This window comes from Frieseomelitta varia, unplaced genomic scaffold, assembly GCF_011392965.1.
Source record: "Frieseomelitta varia isolate USP_RPSP 00005682 unplaced genomic scaffold, Fvar_1.2 scaffold_298, whole genome shotgun sequence".
NCBI classification, from domain to species: Eukaryota; Metazoa; Arthropoda; class Insecta; order Hymenoptera; family Apidae; genus Frieseomelitta; species Frieseomelitta varia.
Window position 1 is genome coordinate 765,463 of NW_025110032.1, and position 10,971 is coordinate 776,433.

Below are 10,971 nucleotides of genomic sequence, written 5' to 3' on the forward strand. Positions count from 1 at the left end.
ATGCACACATGTACAGGCAACAAACACACACACGCATTCACGGATTAGTGAAAGGTAAGAAAGGAAGTACCAGAAAGGCCGTTCGTGCAAATCCAAGATGCTATCGGAACAAACACAGCCACCCTCCACTCCCCCACCCATTTTTCCACCCGCTTTCTCGTTTTTCTTTTTTCCCGAAGCATCGACCGTGCTCAAGCAGAGAACCAGCCAGTGGATCCTCGACAGTATTTCAGCGAAGTATCTAAGAAGTGAAATGAAATGTAGAGGGCTGGAGGCGTGACTCGAACTCGTATGAGTCGCGCCAGATGTTACAATATTTACTGCGAGAAGAGTTTTCTCCTATACATCCGTCTCCCCTCCCCGCCCTTTGCCCGACAAACCTCTATGTTTCCACCTGGATGCTCGTGACGGGCGTACACACGTATCTGACAAGTACACGCGCGTACACACGTTTACACGCGCGATAATATTAATGCCTCCTAATGATAGGCCGGCAACGCGACGCGACGCGACGCGACGTGACGCGGCGCGGCGCGGCACGTGTAGGCGAACGACGAGAAGGAGAAGCACGAGGAACCGATTCTTTTTTTCACCATCAAAGGTCTCGCCGGGCGTATAAAGTGGCTTCGCGGCGGCGTGGAAACCGAGCGTAGAAACCCTCTTCTCCTCGGTCCAAAGACTTCAATTACCCTACGGAAGGTGTAATAGACTGACGTTAATTACCTCCTCGATCATGAACGCTAAATAGACCGCTAGTCGCTCGACAACGTTGATGCATGGACGGAAGACATTGCCCGCGTCGCGACGATTGTCTCGGAGAAACTGTACGCGGTTGAGTCGGAGATTCGGGGAAAAACGAGAAATAAAATTGCCGCGTACGAGGGCTCGTTTTTTTTAAGAAAGTGAATCGCGCAGTGTGGATGTTCTACGTAACTTTTGCCAGTATGCTTTCTGAATATAATGAAACAAAACGTGTCACACTTTGACTTTTTTTAAGTTTCATCGAGGAATTCTAGTAGAGATACGAAACAAGAAAAAAAAAAGTTCATTTTGCATCGATATAATTAAATTCCAATATAATTAATAATGCACAACGTGTTGAATTTAACTACACGTTAAACATTTACTCTGGTGGCAAGAATTCACAATGGTAAATCTATTCTCGTCCTACGGCACGGTTCTCTTCGTACTTCGTACGAATTTCATTGCTTCGATTTGAAAGAAATTTTATAATACAAGAAGAATCTCGTCTTTGTTTCGTCACGTTAATATCGTCAATTTAGATCTTAAAGTACGCCTTCAAAATACGTGTTCCTCAAGTTGCGGCCAGGTGGTCGGCGGGTTATTCGCAAGGAAGACAGATCGTTACGTTACTTTTGGATTACACCGCAAGGTGGTACGCGGCTTTTTCGTTCTCGTCACGCGAACGGAAGCAGTCAACGTCGGTACGTTTTCACCGGCACGATCTGTCTCCGGTGTAATTTTTAATGTCCTCGATCAATTTAACAGAACGTGCGGCCGGTATTTTCTCACTCGCCTCTTTTTCTTTTCTCTATTTGTCTTCTCCCTCTATCTCTTCATTTCCCCCTCTCCCCGCTCTTTTTTTTCTTTCTCTCTTTTTTTTTTGGCCTCTTCTTTTTTCGGCTCCTGCTAGAGGGAGAAACAATTTATTCCACGAACGCACACCGGAGAGCTGAGTTATCGATTCGATGTGAAGCGGTCGGACGTACGTGAACGCCTATTTTCATCGACGGCAATTATTGGGTTAGCCAAAAATTCTTAACGGTTTCCATCGGTGCAACCTCAATTGTTGGATATTTCTTTTTGGTTTCTTTCTTTCTTTTTTTCTTTTCTTTTTGTTTGTTTTTTGCTCATCTCGATATAAAGAGTGCTTCGTGGAAACTCTGATACGTTGCGGGTACCGCGAAACTATTATCGATTGACAGAGACACGTCAGAAATGCTTCAAAAAAATTCTCGAAACAGTTTAGTAAAAATATAGTACGAAAGAATAAAACGAGTAATTTTACGAACGATGGTCGAAGATTGTTAGAATGACGCTATATTTAGAAGTGGAAACTGCTAATAATCTTTATTTCTGAAAAGCAGGTAATTGTATTGACTTCGACGTTAGCATTTTATTTCACTTTATCTTTCACCTAAATTTCATTTATTTGTTAACATTTCATAGCAAGTACCTTTTTTGTCTGCAAAAACTATACTATCGTTTTATTATATTGAGTAAAACTTAATTAAATTTAGTTATTTAGCCCAAATTGTCTTTATGAATCAGTAAATCTATCGTTTCTAAAAAAAAAATGCTTCTCTTTATGCACTCTGATGTTCATCACGTTATCATTTTTCAACGATTAATATTGATTGCTATCTTTCAATTTAAAAAATTCCTAAATAATGAAAGAAATAATTTTGCTCGACGAAGGCTACAGAGATGCTTCTATCTTTCATAAATGACAATCCATGTGTAGACGTTGTACTAAATGATAGTAACGTTTCATTCGGAAACACGCAGAGGACAACGCGTCTGTCTGACTTTCGAATGAGAGAGGAGAAAAAAAACACGCATAAAAATGGAATATTTTTCTATTCTCTATTTGGCACTGTAGATTGACCAAGGGCAAAGGATAATTTACGTTTGCGTATTTCGGATTGAAATCTGGCCTCCCTTCTCTCGCTGTCACGTTCATCCGTGCACGGGCGATGTTTGAGTTTAATCTGTCAATGAATGTATCTTTAAAACCAAGTTAAATAGAGACAATTGGGTACACAAAATGATACGTATAGTTAAAACTAGGCGAGCAAATTGGCAAATATAGTTCTAACGTAATAACGTCGATTTCATAATGAAATTTCACATGATAATTTCCATCGGGTAATTTGCACGGTGCGCTATTGAATATGGAAAATTTGATCAAATTCATCTTCAATTTGTTACGAGAGCAATCACATTGACATTGCCGGCTGAATTTGAAAGTGAAACGAGTTTTTTTTTCTTCTGTTTTTTTTTTCTTTTTTCTTAATTCCCAACCATTAAAAGTATTTCAATTGAAAATTTAAATCAAATTTTAATTCAATCGAAAGGAAAATCAACTTGCGACTTCTCGATTTGTGACGCAGTGTAACTTTCGCATAGAAGTTTCATTCTATTAACGTAGACAGAATTTATAGTCGACAATTATTCTTTTAGCCAATGAATTTCGTAAGAACGAAATGTTACTTCCTCCGTATCCCAAATTACTTGTCACATTTGGCGTTTAATAAAATATACAAATGTGACAACTAATTTGGGACACGGAGGAAGTGCTGCATAAAATGTCGTCCAACTACGTAAAATATAGATGTATTTGCCGGTCGATTAAACTTTTTATCGTAAATCTTTTGAAATTACTTCGTCTGAAACCGGATCACGTCGTACACAATTCATGAGTGAAACAATCGAACGAATATGAAATCAATTGGTAAGTATAAATCAAAGCACCGGGGAGAATCAGATGTATAAAATGTCCAATAAAGTGTAAATATATAAACTCGTCGCATGCATATTCATCTCGACAGCTTGGTCAAATGTTACATATGCCGAACATCGGTTACTCGATGCAGGAACTCGATGCAGGGAACTTTCTCGTCGAAAGGATCGTCGAGCGGTATGTGCTTTCCAGTTGTAGGCTACGCGTTGAAAAAAATTACAGAGCTTTAACGAGAAAAAAAAAAAAAAAATTCCGCCGACGAGCCGGAATGGTTAAATTGATCGAAGTAGTCGCCCGCCGAGCGATTTTTCATGCTGATGGTCCGGTTCTTTCATCTCTGCGAAATGTAGACGATTTAAAAAGTGGAACGTGTTCACGTGTGTACGCGCTATCTCTATTTACGAATCGCGATTCACGATGATTCCTTGAGGCCTTGAAGGTTGGATGAAAAACAGATCAATCGAGCACATTTGTATATAATATGTAACAGTTAAAAATCAAGATGGACATTAATTAAATTTGTGACTATTAATTTCACTTCTTTCATTTTTTATTTCATTTTCTTTCAATATCCAAGTCGTATTTAAATGATATCGGACATTCAAATTCTAAACCATTCATTCATCCTTTATTCGTTCTTTAACAGTAGAGTCTGAGAGAGAATTAAACGATCGACACGTATCTGAGAATGTATTATAGATTTTCAGGATGAAATGATAACTACAGTATTTTCTGAACTGTCCGTTCTAAATCTCTCCCCATTTTATTACACCTCGAGAGAGTTAATAATTCGAAACTGTGTACCAGTAAAAATTACAATCCCATTACTTGAAATTTTATTCAATATGAAATTGCAAAATATCTACAAATCAACGATATACATATATATAACCTCGTTCAACAATCAATAGCTATATTCATCCTAAATTACGAACAAAATTCATTGTAATAATTCTTATATAACAACAAATATTATAATATAATAAGTATAATACCAATATTATACTAAATGTACTAAATATAATACTTGTATAAAAATAACTAATGTGATAGTATCAACAATTTTATCATTTTTACTTATATAATTTAATATTCATATATAACCATCATACCTATACAGTTTAATGATAACTATCAACAATTTTATCGCATTTATCTGTACAATTTAATATTCATTCCGCATTAAAATATCGAAGTCTTATTAAAGCTGTCCCAAGATTTTTGCGGTGGAATGTACATCTTCGATCACAATGAAAATTTTCACTGATCGCAAAAAGTGAACCTGCGTTCAAACATTCAAAGCAACGTCGTCTGGCAAATGAATCAAAGACTATTAACAAAACTCGGAATAGAAGCTAGAAGAAGCTTCCGCGTCATTTCCCACGACGTAGTATTAATTTAATCACAGAGGACGTGTGCCATCACCGCGCGCGCGCGGATGTAGCATAATCACGCTGGTGAAATTCGTATGTCTAACAAGCAAGCTCCCGTTGGATTTTCAAATAATAAACGGGGCAAAGGCAACGCGTGTCTATCGAACGTTCGCGTTTCATCGGCGCGCCTTTGTTTACACGCGAAAACAAACCAGCCGGTAGATTTATAATCATCTTCTCGTTTCTCGAGCAGGCCGCGTTCGCATCTGCAGATTTCAATTGCGTTTTGCGCAAACAGCGCGCGGTGTCCCTTCGCTCGGGACACGAGCGCGTTTCGGTCAACACCGGGTAAATATAAATTCCATAGGAAACAACGCCGGCTTTGTCAACGGAACGTGAGCGCGAAAAAAAAAGCGTTATCACGCGTGCCCGCCAACTTTTCACGCCCCTCGTGTGTCCTCGATCTACCTCATTGTAAACAGCTGGCACTCGGAAGCACACGTTATGCCTGTCAATCTCGACGGGAGATTATAACGTACGTATGTATTGTGAGTACGATGACTCGCGTAACGAGTGTTCCAACGCTTGCAGGAATTTTTTTAATCAATACACAAGGTTCTGACATTTCGTTCGTCAACGAAAGAACCTATCGACATTTCATTGGCATCATTCTTGAGTTTCTTTAAATTTGTAGAGAATCGTAAAATCTATCCGTAACACTTCTACCGTCTTCTGATTATACTCAGGGTGAATCTCAGGGTGAGACTAGAAGCTCAAGTATTCTCGAGACGATTAATCATGTCAGAAATGTTAGATACAAACGTTGAATTGATATAATTATTATATTTTAATTGTTGATGCATAGAAGGAGTGTGGACATCAAGCTTGTTTTTTCAAGTGATATCGTATATTTTTTAATATACCAATCGATGCAACACGTCACTCCCTATGAAAAAGCATTAAACTATTTATATCGAAAAGCCGTTAGTTCAGGAGATATTTCAATTAAAATAATTCGAAGTAACGTTCGTCGAGTATCGAATCTATCTGAAATAGCAGCATAATAAACTTTGTAACGTTTATTAATTATTTATTTAGAAACAATGATTGGAAACAGAAATATTTATTTAACTATTGCACAACAGTGAAACTATTTAGACATCTAAACACTCTAGAAATTATCCAACTTTTGTCTAAAACATTTTTCGATATAATTAATCGTTTAGAAAATATTTCAGTTTCCAGTCTTAGTCAGATGACTCACTCGTTATGTATCAACCAAGTTGAGCAATTTAAATCTGTACATATTACGTACAAATTTAGAGATCGTATATTTTGTGTAGAGCAGAAAAATTATACCATTTATAGAAATTATTTCATTTCAAATATTGTATCAACGCTATATTCAGACTTGGCTATCATGATTATGTCAGTCAACTTTGAAAGAAATATAAAAATGTGTATCTCACTGATCATACTGAAACTCATATTTCCAGAAAGAAATCACCAGTAATTCGGTGATAGTGTCATTACTTGTTTCTTCTAACCTAAGACAGCAGAGAGATTCGACCAGATAGCAATTACACTTGTATCAGATTCGTAACAAACTGGAACAAAATTCCAATAAGGTATCAGACATCGATTTCCAATAACCCCAGAATAACGCTCTTCGAAAATACTTCTTACAAACTTAAGTTGTCATTTAAAAGACGTGTAAATTATCCAAGAGTGCATTCAACAAATTTGAAACTGATTTTTTTGTAATTCGTAGGATTTCTCTTTGTCATTTTTTTTTCTTTTTTAGAATCTTTGTACTCTTTCTATTAAAAAAATGATAAATTTAATATATGTACATCATTGTTAGAACTACACGAGTTACAATAAATGTAAATCTTTGACTGTCAAGTATCTACCTTTTACTGAATTAAAAAATAATCGCAACAATTTTTTAACTGTCGAGAATAATTATCAATGAACCTTTCTTTGATGAACTTCACATGGAATAAGGCATAAAGATTGCTGAATCATACTCGTACGACAAAATCTCGATTTAGCTGAAAACAAGATTTGCTAGACGATTAAGGAAATATAACGAAACAATTGACTATTTAATTGAAGGAATTATCGTCTCTGTTGGTCGTTCAGTCTCCTTCGGCTACTGAAATTTCTTGCGAGTGTTGGCAAGATCGCATAATTCCGTGAAACTATCGAAATTAAAGAGAGATATCCCAACTGGTGTATATACTCTTCGGAGGAATGGGCACGTCCCGGTTGATTTACGCGTGTCCATTAAGAGTTCTCGCTAGATAGACCGTGCTTGAAATTAGTATTAGCGGAGAAATTCCGAATTTCTCTCCCATCCGATAGAAATATTTCATTCGAGTTGCGCAACGCAGTCGGCCAATTACCAAAGAAGGATTACAATACCTCGAATCTCAGCGTTTTGCGAGCTGGTCGAGTGTACACGATTAAACAACCGTTAAACCATTTTGCTCGAACCGGACGAATAATTATAATTAGTACAAAATCGACCGTGAGAATCGAGTATCAAGTGCCACAAATAATCTATGAGATCGCGCGGATGGAAAAACTGTGCAAGGCGAGAGCTAACAATGGAAAACATTGTTTTACAGTTCGTTACAAATGGATTGTTGCGCGCGAATTTCATAATTCTTGTTTGCCCGTTTCCAATCGCTATGTGATAATTGATAAAAAGGGGTAATTACGTATGAAATTACGTTATCAAAATATTCGATTGCCATTGCTAAAGGAGATAATAAAACGCGTCTTCTGCCTTTCGCAGACGGACGACTTCGTAATTTAACACACTGTTAACACTGTTAATTTCACGCTTCGGTGACTTTTTTCACTTGATATTGAAATCAAGCATGTGTATCTCTGGATTACTTCTTCGAACGCTTGAAAAATATTACTAGTATTAATTGTGACACATTATTAAGTAAAATGTGTAATGTTTAAATAATTAATTGGCGAAGTAATTAATTTAACTACATCGTCTTACTATTTACGAATGTTTAATTTTATTTATCCCTGACATGCGCATCAATATAAAAGGTCCCGCAATCTTTTTGTAAAGATACTTTAACAATAGTTCTAATTGTAATTATATGAAGAAAAGTAATACGAATGTTATTTCATTGCGTGTCTTAAAACTAGAACAAAGTACGTACATCTACGTTTCATCACTCTCTTGAATTTTAAAACCTAACACGCACATAAAAATTAATTACATCATTCCACCTCACAACGCAGTGACACAGTAATAATTTACCGTATCAGTGAAATGAATTCTTCTTCGTCGGATCAACAAAACTCTCGTGCCGTCGTCGACAACGTATCGAGAATAAATTTCGACGAAAAACCTTCGACCACGTAAAAGTGAGTTAGCTGCGCGATATTTGCTCCTGTACGGGCCGGTTCTATCAATACGATATCTGGGTATCGAGCCGATCGGTACTCCGCTCCGACTAAATATTGCCGCAGCAAACACACGGCGTGCCTTTCTGTTAATTATACAGAATCGTCTATGGGAAGTCCATAGAGGCGGTCCTCGAAACCAACCGTTCGGTGGAACGGTTCACTTGGCGACTAAATGCCCTGATGCCTTCCAAAGAAGAAGAGGCACTACATGACCACGAGTGCACTACACTTGAAGCCGGCTGGATGTAAACGAAGGGTGGGTTTACGGATGGGGAACATCACTCGCGCTAGATTGAAGAAAGATGGGGAAACTCCTAACGAACAGAGGCACGAAGCAAGGCACGAAGTGTGTGGCACACTTGTACGCGCAATCAAGGGAGGACTTTGTGGCGGGATACGGTCAACTGCATCCGGGGTATGCGCGTACAAATGAAGGCCAGAAATTCAAGGGATAATTTTCCCGTCTCCTCGGTGTCCTTCGACAACCGTCGGCCGTGTGCAACAGGATCACACAGGGCCAACTGACGCTATGTTTTAGGAGACGTTTATCATTTTGCCAGTTCTCGCTGCATAAACTGCCGGGCCAGACCCTTTCCGAATATAAATATGACCCGGGGGATGGCCACAGACGCAGGAATCGTGACATTCGGAAAAGAAATTTCAAGTTCCACGGATGCTAGTAAATTTACAGTTCAGAGATTCAGAGATTTCTTTAGATAGCAGGTTGACAGTAGGAAATATCATTTCGTTTGGTTCTTAAAAATTAAACTTTAACCGCTTCTTAATTTCAACCGATTCTTCGTTTGTATGTGCGCCCCTTTGAGAATGTACATTATTGTGAAATTGTAGGATACCGTAATAACACTCTTTTTATAAGCGTTTAACATCGTAAAACGATTATACACATTCACGTAGCTTTTTTAAGAATTCCATGGTTGCACAAGTAATGAGCATAAGCAGAGGAACGGAAATAGAAAGCGGCAGCTTAATCAAAGGGGATGACTCGTAAGCAAACTGCTCAAAAGAGTCCAGTAATTTGCAAATGAAAGGAAATGTTAATACCACGCGCAAAAACTATGATAATCGTTGCAGGGGATTATTACCTAACCATTTCGTATTCTGTATTTCTGTTTTATTTCCTCTGTTCAATTGGGACACGCTAATACAAAGAACGAAATATTATATCAGCCAAAAATCAAGACTAAATTGAAAAAGGACCGACTTTTCATCATTTTCAACAAATAAAACAATATACTTCTATATAGGAGGAGACTCTAGCATCTTTAAAGACAATTTTATTAATTTTTTAAAAATGGTAACTGAAACGTACAATAGTGGACAAAAGAAAGCATACAATATTGGTAACACTAAATAAATAATTCTAACAATAACGTTTATTTGTCGCTCTTGCGTTCTAAAAGTACAGTATATTTTCTTGCCCGTTAGCGCAAATTTTTTTTGAACCATTATCGTAGATGAAATCAATTGTTAAAAAACGTAAATTTTCAAGAAGCAGTTGGAGTTGCGAAAACGAAAATTCCATGGAATTAATATTCGTAACGTAGAGATCATCAATCCTAAAATACAGTGTAATCGATACGTCCTATACGTTCTGATTATGAGTGAAAGCTCACTGCGTTCGTTATGTCCACGTGCCGGTTGTTCATTAAAGAATTATAAGGACCATTTCCTAGTGTTCCAATGGCCGCAATCCAAGCAGGCACGCCCCATATGGGATTTATTAGAATTAGAAATCTGATGCTCCACGTGTGGCTGCACGTTGTATATTAACATTAACGACCTAGAACCTAGCCATTTGTACGCGAGCCAGTGAATTACATAGAACGTGAGAGGCTTCCGTACACGAATTATTAGTCTCATTATTACCTAGTTACACCAGGCGAGGGCAACATTTACACTGATTGAACACTGATTCTTTCGAAGGAACCACGACATTCTAATTATTGCGCGACACTTTCAATTATTCAGCGCACGAACGTTGAAAGATACTGTCCGAAAATATCGCATTGTATCTTTAAAGTTCTTCTCTTTTCTGCTTCTACTATTAAACACTTCGAAGTTTCGCACGAGATTTAGTTCGACTGCTTATACAGACGTTTATACAAAATATTTTGTATAGATAAAAACAACCATAACACAGCATTTCTTTCTCGACAGTGTTTTAAATTTTTGTCGTCAAACATACAAGCAGACCAATATATTTGATTGAGCTGTTTTATAATTCCTATGATACAAAATGAGTGAAATTTACTTCTCTCAAATAGCAAACGAATTGCTATCAATTTTGAGAAATTTAATGAAATTTCACAAAAGTTATCTCAATATTTCCATCGCGTATTTGTAGAAATAAATATCGAGAACGTAGCTTATACGTATTTTTAAGCGTTCATATAACAAATATCAAATAAAATAATATCGAGTAAAGTTGAAATATTGAAAAAAATGTATTGGTTGGCTAGTCTAGTAAAAATCGCTTGTAAATTTGCATTATACGCACGTAATACATGCATAACTCATTGGAAATAAACTGCAATCGTTAAACAACCCATAAATTATGACGTAATGCTCGATAACAGACTGAAATCTGAATCCTTTCATCGGTACGATTTACTGTCCCTCTTTTTTTCTTTCATTTTTTTTTTTTTTTTTTGC